This window comes from Loxodonta africana, chromosome 11 (assembly GCF_030014295.1).
Source record: "Loxodonta africana isolate mLoxAfr1 chromosome 11, mLoxAfr1.hap2, whole genome shotgun sequence".
NCBI classification, from domain to species: Eukaryota; Metazoa; Chordata; class Mammalia; order Proboscidea; family Elephantidae; genus Loxodonta; species Loxodonta africana.
Genome location: NC_087352.1, coordinates 70,811,320 through 70,836,304, shown reverse-complemented (window position 1 = coordinate 70,836,304; position 24,985 = coordinate 70,811,320). Strand labels below are relative to the sequence as shown.

The 24,985-nt window shown below is 50.9% G+C and overlaps 1 protein-coding gene across 13 annotated transcripts in view; it reads right to left on the bottom strand.

The window, feature by feature from the left end:
- CELF4 (CUGBP Elav-like family member 4) overlaps positions 1–24,985 on the bottom strand; it is a 341,436-nt gene that overhangs the window by 214,413 nt on the left and 102,038 nt on the right. The gene's annotated exons all lie outside the window — the stretch shown is intronic.

The following is a 24,985-nucleotide window of genomic DNA, read 5'->3' as shown; positions in this document are numbered from 1 at the left end:
AGGACGTCACCCCAAAGTACCAGGAAGCATGGGCTGCCGTCGTGTGACAGTGAGTGGACCGACCTGGCTGGGACCCGGGATAGTGGGGGACAGGGGAAGGGAAGAGGTGGGCTGTGACTGAGTGGGGCCAAGGGAAAGGGCAATCAAGACACTGGGCGCCCAATCTCAACTCTGCTGTGAGGCTGGCTGCAGGGCTCCAGGCACACTCACACAACGGCAGCCCACGCTTTCTTGCACCTTGGGAAGATGTCCTTCATCTTCTTTCAGGGCCGAATCCTTCCATCCATTCACCCCAACTTCCAGTGTTCACTGTGTGCCCTGTGCCAGCATCGGGACACAGCAGCAAGCACAGCTCCTGCCCTTGCAGAGCACAGTCTAGTAGAGGGAGACCAATAAGGAACATGCAGGGACCGTGTGACAGGCTGGATGGTGATGGAGACAGTACAGCAGAGAGGAGGTTGGCCCTGAGGCTAGGGGACTGCTATTTATACAGAGTGGTCAGGGATGGCTCTCTAATGTGGTAACATTTGAGTTGGAAGCTGAAAGAAATGGACGAGTGGGTCAAGTGAGCATCTAGGAGAAGAGCCTACAGGCAGAGAGAACAGCAAGTGCAAAGGCCCTGAGGTGGGAGAGGAGAAGAGCCTACAGGCAGAGAGAACAGCAAGTGCAAAGGCCCTGAGGTGGGAGGTTTCTGGGTCTGCTGGAGGAAGAGAGACATGTAACCTGCGGAATAAGGTCTACCTCGAGGGTGTCTAGGCTCCCTCTGAGGGCTGAGCCAGCTCAGACAAAGCCCATTCTGTACGCATGGCTCCAGCCCCCTAACTCTGGGGACAGAGTGGGCAGGGTTCTTTCCTCTTGCTGGGTGGAGAGCTGAGGCACAGAGAGAGCTGGCCTTTGCCAAAAGGCTGTGATACAGTGGACGAAATTTGTGGCCCACTCAGGAAGGAAACAAAAAAAACCTTGTATATTTAACCAAGGTGTGTCCCTAATTTTGTGGAATGCCTTTTTTTTCCTCCTACCATCCTGTCCCCATTTGTTCTTCTATGCCCAGGCCTGGAGCAAGGACTCTGTGCCTGTCTCCAGGGCTGGGGGCCAAGGGCAATGAGTCTAGGAGAGGCTGAAGTCCCTGGTCCCGAGAAGAAAAGTCAACTCACTCACAGCTGGGGCAGAGGTGGAGAGAGAGCAGCAGGGACTTCAGGAGGGGAGAGAGGTCTGGGAGAGTGGGGAAATACATGAGGGCTTCCTGGAAGAAGAGGCCAAGGAGCACAGGCCTTTGGAATGGCCAGGGCAGGGTGGGGTGCAGAGAGCATTCCAGGCAGAAGGAAGGCAAGAGAGGAGGTTGAAGTGAGAAACTGCATGTGTGAGTGTGTAGGTATGCAAGCGTGTGTGTGTGAGGCTGTGTGTATGTGTGTGTGCTGGGTGGAAGGGGGAGGCTGAGGGGCTCCTTTGTGGCTGGAAAAAGTACACGTGTGTGGGAAAGTGGGAGAGAAGTGGCGGGGCTCTGGTGATGCGCCTTCACATCCCCTTTCTTAAGACTTGAATTTGTTCTCTCCTTTTCTCTGTGTTTGTGTCTGCATGAATGTCTGTCTCTCATTGTCAGTGTCTATCTCTCTGCTCCTATGTCTCTCTGTACCAGTGTCCCTGTGTTTCTCTCTCCATCCCCCCATTTGTTTTGCTCTCTCTCTCCCCTACTTTCTCTCCTCCACTTTCTCTCCTCCCTGCCCCCTCTCCTCTTTCCGTCACAACAGGAAGAGGCCTTCGAAGGACTGCGATTTCCCTCCTGCCTCCCCACCCCCTTTCCCTCCCCAGGTTTTTTCTCTGCTCCTTATTCAAGGCAGATAAAGTGCGCACAGCTGCTCCCAGCTGAAACGGGCCTTAATTGCACCCCCGTTGCCATGGCGATCCCTGATGATCTCCGTGGCTGGAATGTTGCCCTCTGATCTCCCTGCTGGGGCCTCCAGGCAGCAAAGCCTCGCTGGCCCCAGAGCTGACCACACGTGGCACCCTGGCAGGGCGACAGGGAGCTCAGGGCTGCTAACAGGCTGCACGAGGGCTCCCAAAATGCCTCTCCTCGCCCCCGCGCCTGTGCCCCCGCCGCCACGGAGCCTGCAGTGCCTTCATTACGAGCCACTCCTTGGACATTCCAGGGTCCAGCATGAACATGGAAACACTCCTAGCGGGGGACAAAGCACTACTATGTGACCACCATGCCCGGTTTTGGGGGGTAGGAAGGAGGGATCTGGGTGAGAGGGCTGTGATCTGAGCACCGCCCCTTCTTCACCTGTGGACATGCCAGGGCCACCCCCACTGCTGAGAGCACACTGTGGATGTGGGACCCTTTTGTCAATGCAAAGTAGCCAGGTTGTTGCAGTTCTAATCTTAATGGGCATGGGGTGGGGGAGGGGGCCCTGGTAGTGAGAAAGCTCTGAAGACCCCCTCCAGGGTGCCAAGGTTCTGCAAAAGGGTCATCAGCAGGATCAGGCTGCTCGCAGCCCACTGCAGAAGGCAGTGGGAAGAGCAGGGAAGGCAGGGGGCAACCCCTGCTGGGCACCTTGGAAGAAGAGAGATGCTGAGGAAATCCCAGTGGGGATGAGCCCTGGTGCCTGAAGGGCCCAGGCAAGTCCCACCGTGGCCCAGGCAAGTCCCACCATGGCCCAGGATGTTAGCCAGATGCAGGGAGGTGGGAGTGTGTGTGTATGTGTGTGTTCTAGCCCGCATCCTTGCTTTACACTCTCCTTGCAAAGGCCCCTCCCCTGGAATCTGAGCCAGGGCACATTAGAGTGTGTGTTTACAGCTCAGTGGCTCCTGACAGGGGTCTCAGGGAGGGCAGCCGTACTTAGCGCCCCAGTCAGCACACCCTGAGGAGCCATCAGACATGAAGTCGGACAGCTCCGTGAAGCCTGAAGCCCACCAAGAACCACTGCTGGCTTTGTTCCCTCCCCCTGTGCCTGAGGCAGACCCAGCCCCAGCCCTCCATCTAGTGGGCCTGGGATGGAAAGGGTTCTTGCATCCTGGTTCTGCCCAGACCACTCCCCCACCAAGAGGATCTAGAGGAGGAGCGGTGGGCGGGGAGGGGGGGGCAGTCTTTCTGCTTACCCACTTTCCTCAGCATCTGAGCCCTTCTCTTGCCTCTTGCCTGGCACCTGGGTGAGGCTCTGTCCTGTAGCCTATTCCAGGGGCCAAGAATCTCTGCCCGGTCTCCCAGCAGGCAGGGACCATGGGGAGAAAAGCAAGAGCTCCTGGACCGGAGCATGACTGACCGCCCTGCTCTCTCCCAGGGATGATGTCAGCTTGACCCAGGACACCCTGAGCCACACTTCATAATATAACAGAAATAACAGCAGCAGGAGTAATAACAGCTCCTGTTTATGAAGTGGCCACCACACACCAGGTGCTGTGTGCAGAACTCTACATATGCCACGGCATAGTTTCTCACAACTTTTGAGGTCCAGCTGTCATGGCAGCCCAGATGGGGACACAGGTGTCACCTGCCCAAGACCACTCAGCTCTTGGTGGCCCAGTGTGTGGGACTCTGAGTGGACCCACAGGCCTGTAGCTGCCTGGGCCCAGGCCCTGGTGAGCATAGTCTCTTTGCCTGGGGTCTCAGGCCCCTGCGCCACCTGGGTGTGGTAAGGGCTGGAGGCTAACATGTCACTTCATGCACTGTGTTGGACAGCCACTCAAGGAATCACCCTTTCTCTCACATAGCTCATATTTAGAAGGTTCTCCATAAATATTTGCCAAATAAGTAAAGGAACGAACAAGTGAATGCTTCTTCTCTTGATTTACAACATCACCCTGACTTCTCTCTTTTATCAACTCCAAAATGGCTCCAGAGTTCATCTCCTCCCCGTCCTCCACACTGCCATGACAGAGACCCCAACACAGACTGAGCTGGGTCCTGCTGTCTCCTACCCCTTCCTAGTCCCCTCAGCCCTAGGGAGTCTGAGATAAAGGGCCGGTAGGTCACCTCTCGGTGTAAAAGTCTCCACCAGCCTGCACAACAATGTCACCTCACCTTCCAGGCCATTCCAGCCCCTTTGGAGGAGGCCCAGCCCCAGCGCACCTCAAACACCAGCTCCAGTTTCCTGAACACACGTCCTCCCCTGACCTTTGCCCTTGCTGTCTCCTCTACCTGAAGTGCCCTCTCTCCTTTTGTCTGCCTATAGAAATAATATTCCTTTTATGGTCCAACTTATTTACCACTGTCTCTGGAAAGCCTCTCCCTGGCCTCCAAAGGCAATGTGCTCAGCTCTCTTTTACAGCACTGCCCACATTATGTCGTGTGCTATTGCTATTTAATGAAAGAACAAATGAACACCAAGAGGCAGTTCAGAGAAAACAAGTTCTTCATTTGCGTTACTCCCTAACCCTCAGCCCAGCACTAGTATTCACAAACATTGTCTAACCAAGCCTGGGTCAGGCCTGAGCTCAGGAGAAGGGAACTTCCGTTGGGGGCAGTGTCTCCAACGAAAACCTACTGTGTCTTGTCTGGGAGGCGATCTAGTCTCTCCCATAAACCTTCACGGGGGCTCTAAGGTCTACGGGATTTCAGATGAAGGGGCTAATGAAGGAGCTGACGCTTGAACTGGGAAAGATTAGTATGGAAAGAGAAACAGGGAAACAGGAAAGAGGTCGTTTCATGCGGAGGATATCTCAGGGGCACTGCTGAGTGGTGGAACCTAGCTCAGTGTATCGAGGGTCAATAGCGAGGAGGCTGGCTGCAGGGAGATAAAGGTGCAGACAGGGCCTTGAATGCAGAGACTGGGTGGACAGAAGCCTGGGAATGGGGGTAGTTAAGGAGTCTCTGGGTGGTGCAAATGATTAAGTGCCTGGCAGTTCGAATCCACCCAGAGGTGCCTTGGAGGAAAGGCCTGGCAATCTATTTCCAAAAGATCAGCCATTGAAAACCCTATGTTGTTCAGTTCTACTCTGAAACACAGGGTTGGAATCGATGCAAAGGCAGCTGGTTTGGTTTTTTGGCTTTATTAAAGGCCCATCAGCCCCCTTGCCCCAGTTTTTCTCCTAATAACAATTAAGGAAAAATAAAGAAGTGTATTTGCCCAGCAGGAATCATGAACTTTCCCACAGCAGGAGAGTTTTCTCCCCTTTCCATCGCCTGTCTGGCCTAACCCAGGATCTGGCTCAGGCCAACCTCGTGGGCCTTGCCTGGAGTTGGGTTAGGGAGCCCTTGGAAGGCCGCTGTCCCATGAGCCAGCCTTACTTCCTTCTTACCTTCCGCACCTTGCTTTCCTCTCCACTCATCTGTCTCTCCAGCTAAAACCCTATCACCTTGCCTCCAGGCAAACCTATCACATTAGGAAAGTGGAAGTTGGAATTCAGGTAAAAAAATAACTGAAAATAGCTTTGCAAAGAAGTGTCCACTGGGAAGCCGAATAGCAGAGCATACTCCTTTGTATTCCAGCAGGCGGGAAGTAGCTTCTCCTGTCCCTGAGAAGTACTGGGAGGCACCCCAGGGAATATCTTGATTCTGAGCATCTCTCTGGGCTCTGGGCCATGAGGCAGGTGAGCTCCAATTTAGAGAAGAGACTCAGGAGCCCAGTGAGGCTTACTCAATTCCAAATGATTTGAGTCAGACTGTCAGGCTCATCTGGTGACCTATTCTCGGTTGGACGAGGCCCAGCAAGCCCTTCCTGTTCCCTTAGCACCTGCCTCGGACCAGTTAGCCCCCACATGCTTTCCAGGGCTCTCATTTCTGCATCTTCTGACCTCTTCTGTGCCAGGAGCTCTTTGAGGGCAGAAATGTGGCTTAACGTTCTCTGGTTTCACTCATAGCTTTGTTCGTGCCCTGGCAATATGGACAGTATTGGGTAAAACTGCATTGACAATATTATGGATGGAGTTCCTAGCTGGGGCAAATGGTTAAGGTACCTGGCTGCTAACGAGAAGGCTGGAGATTCGAGTCCACCCAGAGGTACTTGGAAGAAAGGCCTAGCAATCTACTGCAAAATTAGCCACTGAAAATCCTATGGAGCACAGTTCTACTCTGACACACATGGGGCCATCATGAGTTGAAATCGACCCATAGCAATTGTTCTTTTTATTATTATTACGGACACCCATCAATATGGAAATGTCCGTCAGGATCAGAACAAAGAAATAGAGTCTGCCTGTTAAGAACACTACTCTCAACATCATGCTTTGTTTAGTTAACTGTCTGCATTGGAGGCTGTTAACACACTAGAAGATTTTTTTTTAAATTGCATGATTAACCTTGGGAATTAAAGAGTCAACTACACACATTGTTTTCACTTTACCAGGCTAAGGTCCCTAATGAGGAGAGCAGCCATCAGTTAACTAACATCGGTGCCCCCTTCGTCCCTGTGGCCAGTGGCTGGGAGGACAGGGTACCCGTCCATGTCCCCCAAGTTACAGCTGCACATCCCATGCAGAGACATTCCACCCCATGTCCGCTGGGGAGCCAGTTCTCCACCAGGGCTGCCCAAGGTTAGCATTGCTAAGAGGCACTTTTGGGGGAAAAAAAAAAAATCCACATTCGTATATATGTTTTTTTCCCTCTCCACTCAAAATCTCTAGGCTTTTTCATATGAAACCTTTTATTTCCTTAAAACAACAGCTGCTTGCATTTAATTTTATGGACTTAGCGCTTAATTTAAAGGCAGGAGGGGCGGATGGGAGGCGGTGAGCTTCTCAGGTCTACCTGTTCATGCTTTCCAAAGAACAGCTCCTATCTGGCCCAGAACATTCCATCTTCAAGAGATGGAAATGAGTTTTCTCTTCCTTTATCTTAAGGCTTTAGGATTAATTTGTTCAGAGGGCTCTTCTGAGGGAGAGTTGACTTTTTTTCTTTATTTTTCTATTTCCTCTCCCCCCACTTCCTTCTTACCTTCAGTTTCTAGCCCACAATGGCTTGCCCTTCCCACCCAACTGCATCTCCCACCCTCCCAGGAAAGGCACAGGGCCTGGGCTGTGTAGGCAGCACCCAGGCTCTCCCAGTGATGCATTCCTGCAGTAAGGAAGGTGCCTGGGGGTTTCAAGAGGACCGAGAGCCCTGTTCAAGCCCATAGTTGAGGAACTAGGGCTGACAGGTCGCAGCGGAGGGTGGCTCTGCCCCAGGCTGGAGGAACCTCAGCATCCAGGGCTGAGGTGATGGCAATGGTGGATGATGGGTCATCTCAGGACCTAGACCCAATGTGGGTGTGGCCAAGCCGTCGCAGGGGGTTATACTTTGGAGAATTACCAAGCATAGACCCTGAGTGGCCTCATGCCTTCAGGAGAGGCCTCCCTGATTCTCCACCTTAGGATCTTGCTGCATGCTTATTTTTGGTCTGCCTCCCTCTACAGGCTGGAAGCTCCCAGAGGACTGGGTATCCAGTCCACTGGGAAGCAGAATAGCAGATCATACCCTTTTGCATTCCATCTCCAGTGCTGTGAAATGCGATGAGTGACTCCTAGTGGCTGAGTCAGGGCCTCATGGCCTCCGTGCTCATTCTGAAGACCTCAGGGGTGTCCATGAACACCCTGGGTCACCTGCAGCTGGGGGATCCAGGAGCCTCAGTCCTGCTCTTTCACTGCACCTCCCTCTTCAGCTGCCTAGCTGCCCATGGGCTCCTCCCAGGCCAAGTTGTCTCTGGGCCTAACCCTACTTCTCCAGGGCAGAACCTAGCCTTTCCCTTCCCTTATGAGGTTTCGTCTTATCTCTACTCTGAAACCAACCCTCCGTGGTGGTGTTTGCTAAGGACTCAAGAAGGAGCCTTGGTGGCAGTGGGCCCCCAAGTCCTGGTTTGTCGTGCTTAGAAGGGACAGGCCTGCTTCTGCTGACCCAGGGCTCTGCCCTGCCCTGTATGGACTGAGGAGGGGGTGAGGCTCAGCCCCTCCATGCGGCAGCCCTGGGAGAGTGGTCTGCACCACCCCACCCTCTCACAGAGCTCAGGGCCACTAACTCCGTGATGAACACAACTCCCTCACTTATCTACAGGGCAGCATCTTGTCCAAAGGATTGGATTCTCCTGGGTCAAAGGTAGGGTGGGTCTTTTTACAGCTGGGGAAACTGAGGCCCAGGCTTTCAGGTGACACAGCCATAAGTCGAGGGGCCAGGACCATACCCTCCTGTGGATGCTCCCTCTGGGGCTTTTTTCTGATGAACCCTAGCCATGCCTGGGTGGGGTCTGGTCCAGTCATTTTCACCAGGCAAGGGACATGGCCTAAGATGGGGCTCCAGAATCTCCTCCAGCCCCAGGGCTCCATGCTGGGGGAACCAGGCCTTGCCCCACTGTTCTGTTCCTTTCCTCGTGACTTGGATGCAACGGTGTCCCATCCTCAGAGACTTGCAGCTCGAGCCTGCCCCACAGACGTCCCTCTCCTAGATCTCTGTCATTGGCCCCTACAGGAAGCATCTCCCTGGGATGGCATCTCGAGGGCGTTTCTGAGACCTACCCCCATCCTGAAGGTGCTGTTGGAGTGACAGGGGCTGACCCCATTGCTGGATGCAGAGGCTAGGTTGGCTTCTGAGTGTCTCTGGTTCCTCTTGGGGGCTGAGGTGCTGGCTCCATGGTGACTTCACTGCCCCCAGCTGACAGCTGATGGTGGCCCCCAGCTGCCTCCTAGGCCACAGCTGAATGGACCAGGTCCTTCCTCCTCCTCTGAGGGGTACCCCTGACAACACCCCACCACCCTAAAAGCTCCCCCACCCACCCAGAACACTCTCCCTCGGACCCAGGGCTGAGTCCTGTTTGGCCTTTGGGGGTGTGCAGAGCTTGTTGAGAGGAAGGGGAGAAGGCTTCCACCAACCCCCCTTCCCAGGTCGCTGCTGAACAAATCCAGGGAGTTAATAGGAGCCACACAAAGCCCTTGATTTGCTCCTGAGACCAAGGGTCAGCCTGAAGAAGTCATTAATTAACCGAGCAAGGCTTCCTGCTATTGACAAGGGCTGGCAGTTCAGGCCGAGAACAGACCTCACATTCTGCAGCCAGAAGACTGCCCCCTCCTCCCTCCCTCTCAGCACCCACTGGCCTGGGTGATGCCAAGAAGGCCCCACCCCATACTCTGATCACAGCTTTCCCAGGAGGCTCTGACCTGACAGGCCTGTGAACAGTGACCCTTCTGCTTTGAAGCCTGACCCACAAGTTGTCTTCTTGCCTCCCTCCTGCCTCCTCTTCCCCCAGCCCTCACTGGTGTACTGTCTGATGCTCCAAGGAGCCAAGCTTGGCTCCCACACACCTTCCAATGCTGCTCTTGGATGTCTGTCACCAGGCAGAGGACATGATAAACTGATTCACAGCAAGGTGTTAGGCTGTGGGTGTCAGGAGAATGGGTGGGTGGGTGGGTTGTGATTTTCATTTTAAGGGTCATGCTTTAATAGTGCAAGCTGTAATGATAGGATTTCAGGTGTTAGAGGTAGGCTAGACAACAGGATATTTTGGGCAAGAAGCCCTGCCCAGTGGCCACTAAAGTGGCTACCTTCTCTGCGGGTAGCTGAGGCTGCCCTGTCTCTAGGCAGCTCTTCCTCTCATTAGGGCCCTGCTTCTTCCCCACAGATAGGAACATCGAAGCATCTGCTCTAGTCACCTCTACCCCCATCCTTCAAAGTGAAATTCCTGCCTCCAAGAATTTTCTTTGCCCTAACCAGTTACATCATTAGTGCAGACTTTTTCTTGGAGGATGTTTTAGTTATCTAGTGCTGCTATAACAGAAGTACCACAAGTGAATGGCTTTAACAAATCTATTTTCTCACAGTTTAGGAGGCTAGAAGTCCAAATTTAGGGTGCTGGCTTTAGGGGAAGGCTGGCTCTGTTGGCTCTGGAGGAAGATCCTTATCTCCTCTGAGCTTCTGCTCTTGGGCAATTTGGCTTGGCACCTCTCTTCCCCCATTTCTGCTTCCTAACTTGCTTGTTTAATCTCTTTTATATCTCAGAAGAGATTGACTAAAGATACACTGTACACTAAGCTGCCTCATTAACATAACAAAGACAACCCATTCTCAAATGGGATTATAACCACAGGCATAGAGTTTAGGATTTACAACACATATTTTGGGGGGACACAACTCAATCCATGACATCCTCCCCTTGGCCTCCCTAAAATTCATGTTCTTGCCACATGTAAAACACATTCACTCCATCATATCATCTCAAAAGTCTTAAATCAACTCCAAGTCCAAAATCTCATCTTCTGAGCCATCTAAATCAAATATGGGTGAGACTTGAGGCATATTCCATCCTGGGGCAAAATTCCTCTTCATCGGTGAACCTGTGAAATCTAAACTACAAATTATCTGCTTCCAAAATACGATGGTGGAGAAAAACACTTAATAGACAGTAGATAAGTGGTAACTTTGGTGAAGGGTAAGACAGTACACAATACTGGGGAAGCCAGCACAAACTGTACAAGGCAAGGTCAAGGTAGCTCCATAGACACATCCAAATTCCCTGAGGGACTAAATTGCTGGGCTGAGGGCTGTGGGAACCATGGTCTTGGGGAACATCTAGCTCAATCGGCATCACATAGTTTATAAAGAATATGTTCTACATTATATTTTGGTGAGTAGCATCTGGGGTCTTAAAAGCCTGTGAGTGGCCATTTAGGATACTCCACTGGTCTCACCCCTTTAGGAGCAAGGAAGAATGAAGAAAACTAAAGACACAAGGGAAGATTAGTCCAAAGGACTAATGAACCACATCTACCACAGCCTCCATCAGACTGAGTCCAGTACAATGAGATGGTGCCCAGCTACCACTGACTGCTCTGACAGGGATCACAATAGAGGGTCCCAGACAGAGCTGGAGAAAAATATAGAACAAAATCTTAACTCACAAAGAAAGATCAGACTTGCTGGCCTGACAGAGACTGAAGAAGCCCTGAGGTGTGGTTCCTGGACACCCTTTCAGCTCAGTAATCAGGTCACTCTTGAGGTTCACCCTTCAGCCAAAGACTGAGCAGACCCATGGAACAAAACAAGACTAAAGGGGTGCACTAGCCCTGGGGCAGGGGTTGAAAGGCAGGAGATATCAGGAAAGCTGGTAATAGGGAACCCAGGGTTGAGAAGGGAGAGTGTTGACATGTCGTGGGGTTGTTAACCAATGTCATACAACATGTGTACTAGCTGATGAGAAACTAGTTTGTTCTGTAAACCTTCATCTAAAATTCAATTAAAAAAAAAATACAATGGTGGAACAGGCATACGGTAGACATTTCTATTACAAATGGGAGGAATTGGAGGGAAAGAAGGGATTATGGGCACTAAGCAAGCCCAAAACCCAGCAGAACAAATTACATTAGCTCTTACGGCTTGAAAATAATCCTCTCTGAGGCCATCTGGGGAATGGCCCCACCCTCCAGACTCTGGCTGTTGGCCATGCCCTCTGGATTCCCGGTGGAGGGCCCTCGGCCCTGGGCTTTAGCTCTGCCTTCCAGGCCCTGTGGGGTGGCAGGTGGCACCTCTACTCGCTCAGCTTTAGGTGGCCCTATTCTCCTAGTCCATCTGAGTGGTGACCCCACCTCCTCAGCCCCTGCAGGCCCCATTCTTCAGCCCCTTGGGCATGGAAGCCCTGCCCCCTCAGCTTTGGACAGTGATCCCATCCCCTTGGCACACCTTAACAGCAGCCTCATACTTTGGACCGAGCTGTTGAAGATATGACTCTTTGAAACCTAGAAGGCTGTGACCCCACCCTTTGAGAATCAGGAGACCCCGGCTCCATCCTTTGAAGCTGAGAAGGCTCTGCTTCTCATGCTCCTCTCAACACTTCTGCTGATCTCCAGCTGCTCCAGGGTTGGCTTTTTTTCTTTTCTTGGAGGACAATAGATGTAGCTCCTTTGACCTGTTTCCTGTCTGTAGAATTCTAAGAGGCAGACAGCGTTCTTTTCTTTTGTTCTTTCTCTGTCCCCTTCAGTCTAAGCTGGTGGGTTTTCTGCTGTGGTAGCTGGCTAGATTCATCAGTCACAGGCTTAATCTCTTTAACAAAACATTGTGCAGCCATGTCCTTGGTGAACATTCTAGGATGTGTGTCCTTAGTTTGTACAACATAATTTTCCAAATCTTTAAGGTCTTTTCACAGGTCATTTTTAAGTCCATTTCTTTCCTCTCAAATTTTACTCTGAGTGGCAAGGAGAAACCACATAGCCGCTTTAAGATCTTGCTTAGAAATCTCTTCAGCCAGATATCCAAGTTCATCACTTACAAGTTCTACCTTCCACCAAACATTTGCACATAATTCAGACAAGTTCTTGCCACTGTATAAAGGGCATTGCCCTTCCCCCATTGGCCAATTACGTGTTCATCATTTTCTTTTAAAGCCTCACCAGAAGCACATTTAACATCCACATTTCTAGTAATGTTCTGTTGCTGGCACCACATGTATTCTCTAAGATGATACAGACTTTCTATATAGCTCTCCTCACTTCCTTCTGAGCCTTCACCAGAACTGCCTTTGACATTCAAATTCTACCAACAGTATCTTCAAGGCAATCTAGGCTTTCACTATTAAAATAAAAAAACCTGTTGTCTTTGAGTCAATTAGGACTCATAGCAACCCTATAAGACAGAATATATGGGGCATAGGGTTCCCAAGGAGCGGCTGGTGGATTCGAACTGCCAACCTTTTGGTTAGCAGCTGTAGCTTTTAGCCATTGTGCCATCTGGGCTCCCTTTTACTATTAAAACTATTAAAAAAAAAAAATTAAAAAAAAATTTTTTTTTAGGCACCTTAAACTCTTCCAGCCTCTACCCATTACCCAATTCTAAAACAGTTATCTACTGCTGCTATAACAGAAATACCACAAGTAGGTGACCTTAACAAACAGAAATTTGTTTTCTCATGGTTTAGAGGGCTAGAAGTTGGAATTCAGTGTGCTGGCTCTAGGGAAAGGCTTTTTCTCTCTGTCAGCACTGGAGGAATGTTCTTGTCTCTTCTGAGCTTCTGCTTCTGGGTAGTTTTCAAGTGGCTTGGCATCTCTCTTCCCCTGTCTCTGGTTCCTAGCTTGCTTGTCTAATCTCTCTTATATCTCAGAAAGAATTGACTCAAGATACACTGTACACTAATCCTGCCTTATTAACATAACAATTACTCATTGGGATTATAACCACAGGTGTAGAGATTAGGATTTACAACACATATTTTGGGGGGAGACAATTCAATCCATAACGCAGGAGATTGGAGAGACAACCCTATCATCACCTTTGGGCCTGTGTGGAATGAGAGCTGCATGGACCAGCTATTTCATCTCCTGGCCCAGACAGAGGGCTCTTCAACCCGTTATTTCTGGGGATCAGGACATAGGAAACTTGTTACAGTTTGCAGTACCTCTGTTATTACTTGCAGAGCTCATCCTTGCTGACTGATGTTTGTAGAGCCTGTTGATGCTTGCAGAGCCAGTCATTTCTTGAGGGCTTCTCACTGGCTTTAGAGCTTGCTGCTCTTCGTAGAATTTGTTGTCAGCAGAACCAGGCATTGCATGGTGGAAGTCTTGGCACTTGCTGTGCAAGGCTGTCCTTTGCTATGACTGGCTCTCCTGATCCCGGTTACTATCTGCAAAGCTTACTTCCATTTGTAAAGTTTCTTGGGGTTTGCACAGCTGCTATTGTTTGCAGAACCCATAGCTATTGAGGCTATGGAACCTTACCGTAAGGCTGTGGACCCTCTTGTTGCAGAGTCAGTCCTTGCTTGCAGAGCTTTATAATTTGTTGCTGTTTGTAGAATCTATTGTCTTTAGCAGATGCTGGCACTGTAAGCTGAGCTCATCAGTATCCACAAAGCTTGTTGCTGGTTACAGAGCCTGGCTCTTCTTGCAGAACCTTCATTGCTTGCATAGCTCATCTTGGTGGGAGAACCTGTTGCTATTTGCAGAGTCTGACATCACTTGCAGGGTTCATCAATGCTGGCAGCCCTGACATTTTCTGATTCTATACCCTTTTCCTGGACTGTCTGCCTTGAGGAGAATTGTCAGGAACATGGGGCCGTGCTATCAGGTTTAGAAGTGTTTTCATGAACTTTTGAGTTTTGGATTCTCCCCAAGATGGCTGCCAAGTTCACCCGTATCGTTTCCATCTAGGTGTGTCCCCATGATTATGGCTCAGTGCCTAGACTTAGTTTCCTCTCTAAAGCCAAGATGCCCTGAGTCCTCTCCCTTACAGGACTAATGGTCTGTATAACTAACTCTCCCATCTTCTTTGCTCAGAGCTCTTGAATGTCCAGCCTGGTATCTGGCTTCTCCTCACCTTTGGCTCAGTAAGATCTGATGTCCTTATTCACTCTCTTTAGCATGGAGACCTAATATTTTCCTACTGATAGTCATTTATAGGGTTCATGGGTATGACATCCTGGCAATGGGGGAAATGAGAACTGGACACGAGTGGGGATGTTTACGAAGAGTTCTGCTCTGTGCCCTGAGGCCATGTGACCTTAGCCTCAGAGTTGGAAAGATGTATGACTATCTTCACTCAGCTCTACCTTGTTGGGTGGGGTGCACTCACGCAACCTGGGTTGCTGGTGGAAGTCTTGGCACTTGTTGTGCAAGGCTGTCCTTTGCTATGATTGGCTCACCTGATCCTGGTCACCTTTGGACATGCTTGGTCCTAACACTGCACCAACTTGGGAACTCTGTGCTGAACTGAGTGCTTTCGTGGGGACACGATCTTCTAAATACACATGTCCCTGGAAGACAGAGTTTGAATGGTGTGATTTGTGGCTGGTCAGATGGAAAAATTTTTCAGAAAACCAGAAGGAAGATCAAATAGCTATTTCCAAATACTTCTTACAAAAACGGCAGTTGAAATTCTAAATAGACAGGTGGTACTGGCCAAGAGGGATGAAATAGAAAAACTGATCCTGTTGTCACCATGCTTCTTCAGGAATTTTCCTAAGGGTCACCACTACCCAGGGCTTGCCATGTTTGAACATAAATGGCTCCGTGTAGAGATGTTAAGGGGTTTTGCTCTCAGTAAGTATGTGATATGAAAATTTAAGTCAGGAGATAATCACTCACTTTATAAGGAGTTCTTCAAATATCTCCCTGGACACATTTAAAATGGAATGCACTTCTCTCCACAGTCCAAGTAGGAAAACAGCCCTGACACTAAGCCAGGGGTGAGGGGCTCCTGAATTGCCTCTCATTTCTTTCCCAGGAACCTCAGCAGCCATCCCAGCTGAGGACTGTGCCTGGACCAACATCTAACAGTCACAAGAGCTGGGTCTTCCTGACCCTTTCTGCCTCTGTGCCTTGGGATGACCAAGGTTCAGTGTATGGAGCAGCAAATCCATGGAATGAGCTTGAAGCAAACTCTTTCCTTCCTTAAAACCCCATTTTCTGTCCTTTGTTATTAGAAAAAATTGAGCTCTAGATACGTTTCACTGTTGGCTTTGTCCATAGGGCCTGAGGCGAGCACTGCTGCTCAGGAGATAATTCAGAGTGCTAATGGCATACAGATGCATGCTAATTCATGTGCACACACACAAATTAGGCTGCAATTATCACAGGAACTATTTTCTAATGCTGGTTACCATTTGAACCATTACTTTGTGTTGGTTACCACAGACGTCTGGTCAAGATGCTTGGCATGAGGTCTGGCTCTCAGGCAGCCTTGGAAACGAATGGAACCTGGCGTCAACATCAAGTAACAGCAGTGCATTGCTAGGACATGGGAGGTGGGTCTCGCAAGGTTTTCTGTGGGAATGGAACAAGCCTGCTGAAAGATGACACCCATTTCACCAGGGGAAGGAAAAGCCAGCCACAATTGCTCTATACTAGAATGCATCCTATGTGTAGAGAACAAAATGTGTAATGCTCATGATACGTCCATTCTGTTCAACAGCTCTTCCCTGGATGTCTACTCTGTGGGCCTCTAGAGGAGAAGAGGCAGCCAGGCCCTGCTCGTCAGTGGCTTAAAGATAAGAGACACCTCACAGAACCAACTAGTCAACTCATTGGCATGGAGGTGAACTCACTGCAACAGGCAAGACTTGAGCTTTGTTGTCAAAGACGGGGGGTTTTATTGTAGGTGAGAAGAAGGGCAGAATGGTCCCCAGGTCACAGCAGCAGTTTTTGCTCAGTGTGGGGCTGCCATGACAGCCTTGCAAAGGCTTCATCATGCACTCTTCATGGGTAAGGGAACTGAGGTCCAAAGTGGCTAAGAGATTGGCTTCAAGGCCACACGGTCATCTAGTTGGGTTGGGGATAGAACCTGGTGTGTCTGGCCATTAGTGATGGTACTCAGAAGGACAAAGCATGATCGGGGAGTGGCTGAGGAGGGTGATCATATCGGACTGGTGAAAGGGTTTCTGGGAGGACAAGTTCATCCTGCCCATGGGGAACTGCAGCCCCAAGATGTTTGGTCCACTTGAATGGGAACAGAGCAGACCAGGCAATGGGCTGTGCTCTTGCCATGAGTATTATCCACTGCCTGGAGCACCCAAGAGCCCAGCTGAGGTGAGAGGATGCTATGGGGGTTGCCCTTTTACCCATTTGGCTGCTCTCTTCCTGGACAGCTTCTATGGCTCTACCTGAGGTCCCAGGCAGGGATCAGGAAAAGCGAGGGTCGCTGATTTGAGTGTGCCCAGTGGCCCCCAGAGGGCAGTTTGTCTACCTTCCCTTCAGGCAGAAGGCCAGGGTTTCCTCTGCTGGCCCTTGGTGTCACATCTCCTCTCTCCACCTTCCCCTCTGCACCGCCCCCCCCCCCCCAGGCCTTCCTGTATACTCCTTGTCTTCCGGCCCTGCAGACATCGTCTGTTTCTGCTAATCCCTCCCCTGTGGACACTCCCCAACCCCTGAGCTGGTGGGTTCCTGGCCACCAGAGATTAGAGTCAACGGTAAGGCTGTCGGTGTGTCCGAGCCATGTGGCAGGCACCGACATCCACGCATCTGTGTTGAGGTGGGAGCCGGTCTGCCACGTTTGTCGGGAGAGGGAGGCAGGACTGCTGGAGATGATCACCAAGCCCTTCAGGAGCAGAACAAAGGCAGTGCCCATAAATAGATAGATCCGACTTGACTTATCTTGGATGACGCGAGGTACACGCTGCGTAAGAACCAGTTCCAGAGCCCTTTGTTGAGCACTCTATGGGTCTAGCTTTCACTCTGGAGGCTGACAGGAGGAACAGGCCCAGCCTCGGCCATCAGAGAGGAAGTTCATTTCCTAGGAGAGGAAGTTAGTATGCAGAAGGCCCTAGAAAATACTGCCTATGAGTACAAGGTCCATGTGAACTCAGTGGTTCTGACAGGCTTGGAGACACAATTCATAAGCCCAATGAAAAATGAAAATGCAAAGCCCCTTGTTCAAAAATTATTAGGAATTTCAAGCCATTGACAGTAGAGCAGTAAACCAAGTGCGGGACCCTTCTAAAAACGGGCTGTGAGTGACTCTGCTGGTTGTAGGCCCAGCTGACAGGAAGGACCCTAGTGGCCAGCAGGGAACCTTTGCTGTGTGGCCAGAGGCAGTCCATGTGTTTGTGGACCATGTCGGATACTTCACAAAAAGCCTTTTAAACCTCTCATTTCCTGATGCCTCTGCAGAGCCCAGGGATCCACCTGGGAAATATTCTTCCTGTTTTTCAGAGGAGGGTTACCCAGGCCCAGGGGGCAAAACAGCCTCCCTAGGGTCATACAGGAGTCAGAGATGGACGTGGAGACAGGACAGGCTTTGGACATGAGCTGGAGGGTGTGAAGGGTGTGAGCCTTGCCTGCCCCTATTCCTTCCTTTGACCCTTGGACACCAGCCAACTAGGACCATAGTGAGACCTGGTCCGGTCCCAGGCCCTTTCCTGAGAGGGAGTTTGCCAGGGGAATGTCCTTTCTCTTTCCCAGAGCTCCTCCCCAACCTGATGCCCAAGGCTCCTCAGAGACCACAAAAGGGCCAGTGCACAAGGTCGGTTCACTCCTGCCCTGCATGGCACCCACTGGGCACACCTGCCAACTTAGAACTTTTGTACCTTTATGGGCATCTTGCCGATCTTCCCCCACCCCAACCGAGTATGACATTTTATAGCTAGATTCCTACCTCCTGGCAGGCCATCCAGGGCCACCAATGAGACCTCCCTGGATTATGATCTAGGTACCCTCCTCCCCCTCCCCCACCTGGACTGCACCACCCTGGCCACCTCCAGGCTCCCGGGCTCCTCCTCTTGACCCCAAACACCCGAACACCCGTTAGCCTTCCTGACAGGCCCCCAGCCCTGTGGCATATTTACAGAAATGCCACTCAGCAGAACAACCCAAATCAAATGAACGTTAACGGGAAAGCTGCGAGCTCCCAAATTAGCGGTGCATAATTAGTTTCATGCATAAACCACTCGAAAGCACCGGGCGCAGGCTGGTGAGAGAGACAATTACTTTTTGCGAGGATGAAGAGGAAGAGCAAAGGGGGGCTGGGGTCGGAGGGGAGGGGTGGCTGGAGAGAGGACTGGGCTGAGTGAAGCGCAGATTGTGCAGCAAAACTCCACACGGCTACTCGTGTGCATTCTCGGTCTTCTAGCCCAGGCGTCTCCAGAACCCCACCACTGCCCAGTCCCACTGAACACCCAGTGTGGGGCATTCTTCCGTGTCCTGGCTGCAGGATACACAAAGGAAGGTCTCTCCAGGCCCCTGGCTGGGGCCGAATGGAAAGATGATTTGATCACAATTAGGCCCTCGGGTGGTGTCATGGATTGAATTGTGTCCCCTGAAAATATCCGTTGACTTGGCTAGGCCATGATTCCCAGTATTGTGTGACTGTCCACCACTTTGTCCTTTGATGTGATTTTCCTATGTGTTCTAAATCCTATCTCTATGATGTTAATGAGGCAGGATTGGAGGTGGTTATGTTAACGAGGCAGGACTCAATCTACAAGATTAGGTTGTGTCTTGAGTCAATCTCTTTTGAGACATAAAAGAGAGAAGCAAGAGCCAGAAGAACAGCGTATCCTTTGGACTTGGGGTACCTGTGCTGAGAAGCTCCTTGACTTGGGAAAATTGATGGATTGATGACAAGGACCTTCTCCCAGAGCCAACAGAGACAGAAAGCCTTTCCCTGGAGCTGGCACCTTAAATTCAAACTTCTAGCCTCCTGGACTGCGAGAGAATAAATTTCTCTTTGTTAAAGCTATCCACTTGTGGTATTTCTGTTATAGCAGCACTAGATACCTAAGACGTGAGAATACTTGAATTTTGCCCATGTCTGCCCCATGACTCAGGGTGCCTGGGGTGGGCCCGGGGGCACTGGGTGGCCCAGTGTTTGGGGCATAGAGGTGTGTTCTGAGAGGGGTTGGCTGAGAATCACTGCCCTTTCTGAACTTCAAAGCTCTTGATGCTCCAGATCCCAGCAGCCCCTGAGGGGTGGCATCTCACAAATGAGGAGTGGAGAAGTCCAGTTTGCAGTGTTCCCTCGCTGATTAACACAGAGCTAGGTCTAGAGTCCCATTTCTAGCTTTTATATCCAGCTCTCTTGGCCCATTCCATCCCAGCAGCCCTGCCCACAGACTGACTTCATAGGAAACCCTGACCTGACTTCCTCTAAACACTCTGGTGATAACCATCTAACTGGCATCCCCTATGGGTGGATAGGTCTCCAAAGAACTTTCCTGGGGTCTGTCTAAGCCCCTCAGGACACAGAGGACTCTATGTCTCCCCCAGGACCCCAGGAGCCTCCTCCAGGCCCTCAGGCCAGGCCTCACACCCCTCTCCCTCCTCCAACCCTCATACTTTAAAGGACCTGCACTTCAGGCCGTGATTCACAATGATTTCCTGTCCTCAGCTAGCACACATTCCCACAACCAGATCCTGCACTTCCCTCTGCCTGCCCCACCACTGCCTCCCCAGGGCCTACAAGGAGCTGGTGATCTGCAAATTCTCACTGACTCAACTGCACCGTGACATGGACCGGAGGCTTGGTGTGGCTCAGGCACAGCAGTGAGTGGGGAATGGGGTCAGTGTTGAGGTGACCTGTGGGTGTTCTCTCTACCCTTATCCTTAGGTAACTGAGAATCCGCCAGGAATTTACCCTTGAAAGACGTCAGTACCAGCCTCATTTCCTTGGAATATTCTCCAGCTCTGTTCTCTATTTGGCCTGCCCATGAAGGCTAAAGGGCATCAGAACCACCAGTTGCCCTCGAGTCAATTCTGATTCATGGCAACCCCTTGCCTGTCAGAGTAGAACTGTGCTCCATAGGGTTTTCAATGGCTGATTTTTCAGAAATAGATCACCAGGCCTTTCTTCTGAGGCACCTCCAACTTTTTGGTTAGCAACTCAGCACATTAATTGTTTGCACCACCCAAGAACTCCACAGGAACAGTAAATGGGGCCTCATCTAGTTTCCTCACCTGTCAATCAGAGATAACAATACTGGCCCTCCATTCCTCAAGGTTGTATGAAGACCAATGACATCAAGTGTGTGAAAGCCCTTAAAAAAAGTTAAAGGTTTTCCATCAATGCCAGGGTGCTGTTGGTGTTATTATTATTCCCATGCACAGGTGTTATGATTAACACCCATGAAGGCTGGTGCTCACTATGGTGGTGGGATCTAGCCTGAGCATGGGGTGGCTGGAGTTTCTCTGGTTGGACCCCACTGGGTCTCATGAAAGGGCCCAGGCATGGAGAGAAGCTGTGGTCTGCCCGGACAGAGCTTCTTACTGGGAGGCGTGCTGCCTTTATTGCTTATTATATATTATTTATTTAGTCTTAATTTATAATTGCATGATTGCCAGAGATCTTAGTGCCATAGGGACAGAAATATGCTGCCCAGTCCTCAATAAAGAATGCTTTTCCTGCCATAAATAAACAGAATATCCAATCAACTACCCATCAAATTGCCTGGCCCTGGCACAAACAGAATGCCACTAATGAGACACAACACACATTAGCTTAATGTTCTACCAGGGGAAGCAAGCCGGCCTCTGAGTGCCAGCTTGGACCATGCAGAGGACCGGAATGGGTGGTCCTCCAGGCAGGCGCTGGAGTGCTCAGTGTGTGAGCACCTTAAAGCCCACCGGGCACCTCTGAGGAGCTGGTGCTGTCAGCGGGGCCACTGTGTTGATCCACTTCATTTCAAGACAGCAAGGACTGACTGTGTACCCACTGTGTGTCAAGTCCTGAGCTGGGTGCTGTGGGCGCTGGAATGGGAGGGAGTCTTACATTTGTTCAGAGAGTAAAATTCATAATACAAAGGACTGAGACACAGCATTGAGCGAAATCATGTGGCTCATATAAGGGCCAGGGAAGGGAGTCTGTGTGGGCAGGGCAGATAGGAAAAGCTGTCTTGAGGAGGAACAGATGAATGGATCAGAGAGAGAAAAGGGAGGATGTCCAGAAGAGACCCACACCATGGGCACAGGTGTGGAGGGAAGGATGAGCACAGGGTGCTGGCAGCAGACAGATGGGAATGCAGCAGCTAAGGACAGCACTGGTGTTAGGAGAGGCAGGAGGACATGTATTATCAGGGGCTTTGCTTTTTATCACTGGGGAGCCACAGACGGTGCTGGAGCTCTGGGAAGGGCAATCTGGCAGAGTCGAAGGTCACTGCAGACCAATTTAACCAGGTTTCTCCCCTAACTTGCCATCCACCATCCTCCTCCCAGGTTGGCTGGGACTCTGTTCCAGGAGGGGCCAGCCTGGCCCCTTTATCACTGTCAGCTGCTTCAAGCCAAGCCTGAGCTGGCTGCCCTCCCCAGCAGAGTGGGGCTCCCCGAAGATAAGATGAATGTCTGCACGCCACTGAGCAGAGATGTTCTATAGGAAGTGGAAGAAGAGTAAGAAGGAATAAACACCCGTCACATTAATAAGAGTTTGGGAGAGAAGTAAGGAGCTGAAGCCAGGAGTCTCCAGATGGTGTTTAGTGAAGTGACAGTTTGATGCTCAAGAGGAAAAATGGAACCATGGTCTGCTGGGGAGCTTTAATCTCCACGGGGTGGGGGTGGGTACGGCATGGGCACGGGGAGCCTGTTGTATGGGCTGTGCTCACACCGGCCCCATCAGAGTCTGTTGCTGGTCCAGCAGAGAGGACAAGCTGCTGAGGGGCCCCGCAGGCAGCTCTGGTCACAAGGGTTCCGGTGCACACCCACCCACCCACACAATCCAATTAGCAGCCACTGAGAAGCTACCAGGCCAATCCTTGTGCCAATGCTTGGTCTACCAGGATGGGTAGGATCAGCCTCTGCCCTCAAAGAGCTTATGGTCTAGGGCGAGGGCCAGTTCAAGAGACTATGTTACACTCTGGCAAATTGAGGAATGCCCAGGGAATTCTGGGAACACAGGAAAGGCCATCTTATCCAGCTTGGGAGGGATGGGGAAAGGCTTCCTGGAGAAGGTGATGCCTGAGCTGAGTTTGGAATGTTGATCAAAGGCTGGCCTGGCAAAAGGATCTTGGGGTACAGGAGAATGTCAGGCAAAGGGAACTGACCAAGCAAAGCTTGGGGTATAAAGCCGCATGAGTAGGAGGAGTCAGGAGTGCCTGTGATGTCACTGATCTTGAGGTCACAGCCAGGAATAATGCGGAGGAGCTGGGATAATGGTCAAGGGGTGGATGTTACCTGTGAATGGTGGGGAGTCAGAGAAGGGCACTCAGCAAGGTGCATGGACTTTCACCTTGTCCTATTGCCTTGTCCATACACTATGTTATCAAAGGTGTCAGAAAGCTGATCCAGGTAAAAGGTTCTCCCTGGCCTGTTGTTGTCGAGTCAATTCCAACTCATGGCGACCCCATGTGTTTCAGAGTAGAACAGCTCCATGGGGTTTTCTTGGCCTTGCTTTCATGGTGCTGCTGGGTGGACTTGAACCATCAACCTTTAGGTTAGTAGTTGAGCACGAACCGCTCGCACCACCTAGGGATCTCAGCCTGCCTATTTTGTTGTTGTTAGTTGCCGTCAAGTAGATTCTGGCTCATGGTGACCTCATGTGTGCAGAGTAGAACTGCTCCAGGGGGTTTTCAAGGCTGTGACCTGAAATCCCACCATTACTGCGCTCTTCCTTTGGGTTAAGTAGAGCCTTCTTCAAGCTCCTCTTTTGATATCCATCCTTGATACCACAGGCACTTTTGCTGCTCTCACTCAGGGCAGGGTCTGAAGTCTTGGGGCCTGGTGGTGGAGGAGGCAGAGGAGCCCTGATAGTGGAAGGAGCCAATTCTCCAAGATGCAGAGCAACTTGAACTCTGTCTGTCCTGGGGTGTGGCTGGGGCAACTTCAATGGAAGGAACTTTGGGCCCAAGCCAGAAGAAGGGTGACGGCTTTGTTAGCACTGGGAAGCCACGGCACTCTGGGACGATCAGTCTGGCAGAGTCCAAGGCCACCTCAGACCAGGCTGGAGAAGAAGTGGCACAAAGGCTGGTCTTGGGTGGAGTCCGTGGGGGACAGGCAAGGGAAGGGGGTGGGAGGACCAAGGAGAGAGGGAGGGAAGGAGAGTCAAGGAGAAGTTCCCGACTCTGAATCCATTCTGTCTTCATTTCCCCCCAAGTCACACAGCTGCCAGGGTTCAGACAGATGCTGTGATTAGCATTTTAATGCATTTCAGAGGACCTTGTCCAAACTGTTCTGGAAATCAGAAATCAAGAGTTTATCTTTAGCTGTCCCTATAGAGCTACATTCTCTTTCAATCCAAAGGAGCCGGAGAAAGAGAGTGCGTATGCACTTGTGTGTTTTTGTGCCCACATGTGGGCATGTGCTTGGGTGTCTGTGCGTGTGTATGTCATCCTATGTGTGTTTATATGTACACGTGCATCTGTTTATGCACACGCACCTTTGTGCACACATATATGCCAGGGCCCCTGGAGTGTGTGTGTTTGAATGTTGAACGCGTGCATGGAGCTGCATCTGTGTGTGCACGCGTACATTTTGCACATGTGTGCATTATTCTACACGTGCCTGTGCAAGTATGATCATTCACATGGAAGGGCAAGAGCTTGGCACTGGTTGAAAACAGGTCAGTGCTGAGGGACTCAGGCTGTCAGGGCTCCTGGGCCTCAGGTGACGGGAAATACATTTCAAATGTCACTTCGGCTGCTCGGCAGGATCCTGCAGTCATGTCTCCAAACAATACAGCCTAACAGTATTTTTTGAGCCAGGGTGGAATTTGTGGGGTTATAACTCCACTCCCCTTGCCAATGTTGGCACCCCAGGGCCAGCCACTGAGAGATTTCTGGAGCCCCAGGTTGGAGGTAGGGTAGCTCCCGGTGGGTCAGAGCAGAAGGAGGAGGTTGGGAAGCCAGGAGCCCTCATAACACTTCCTATGTGTGGTGAGCTGCCCCTCATCCCGTCTACCTGCCTCCCAAGATTCTCTTCCTGTGCCCCAATCTGCCACACCTCGAATCTGTAAAGGCTGTCCCACTTCAGGCTGGACATCCTCCAGGTTGCCGAAGTCCCCTGCAAGTGTAGCCCTCGGCAAGGAGACAGTGGGATATCACTTTTCTTCCTTAGGCGAGGTACCTGCTAACTACCCAAGATTACGGTAGCTTTCAGGCTTTCGGGGAGCTAGCTCCTTTGGGGTCTGGGGTCAACAAAAATGCCAGATCTTTAACCCCTGCATGACCAATTCACCCCCTTGTGCCACTTGGGGCCCCTCAGAGTTACTCTCGATTCAACTATCAGCACAGACAGTGACAAAGAGGTGGGGGATGCATCCACTGGGAGGGGTGGGGAGAAAAGCAGACAGCTCCTTGCGAATTTGTTTAATGTAAATACATCCTCTATTTATCTTTGGCTGTTAATAAATTCACGCATTATTAGAAAATCCCTCATACCAGCAGACCTGCTGAGCTAGATCAGCCCGTTTTAAGAGATTTCCTGTTGGCAGGATTCAAAGCCCACACCTGCAGCCGGCCCAGGCACAAGGATTTAACTAAACGCCGCAGATAATTAGATCAGTTAACCTCAAAAATTAAAACAAGCACATTGCATTAGCTCAGTTTATCCTAAAAGAAAATATCACGTTCCCCCAGATAAATCGTTTAAAAAGAATAGAGGAAGATGGCGCATACTGTGTCTCCAGGACCCGTGAGCAGGGGCTGGGGAGGGTTCAAACAGCGGCCAGGTATCAGGTTCATCTGGTTTGATTGAT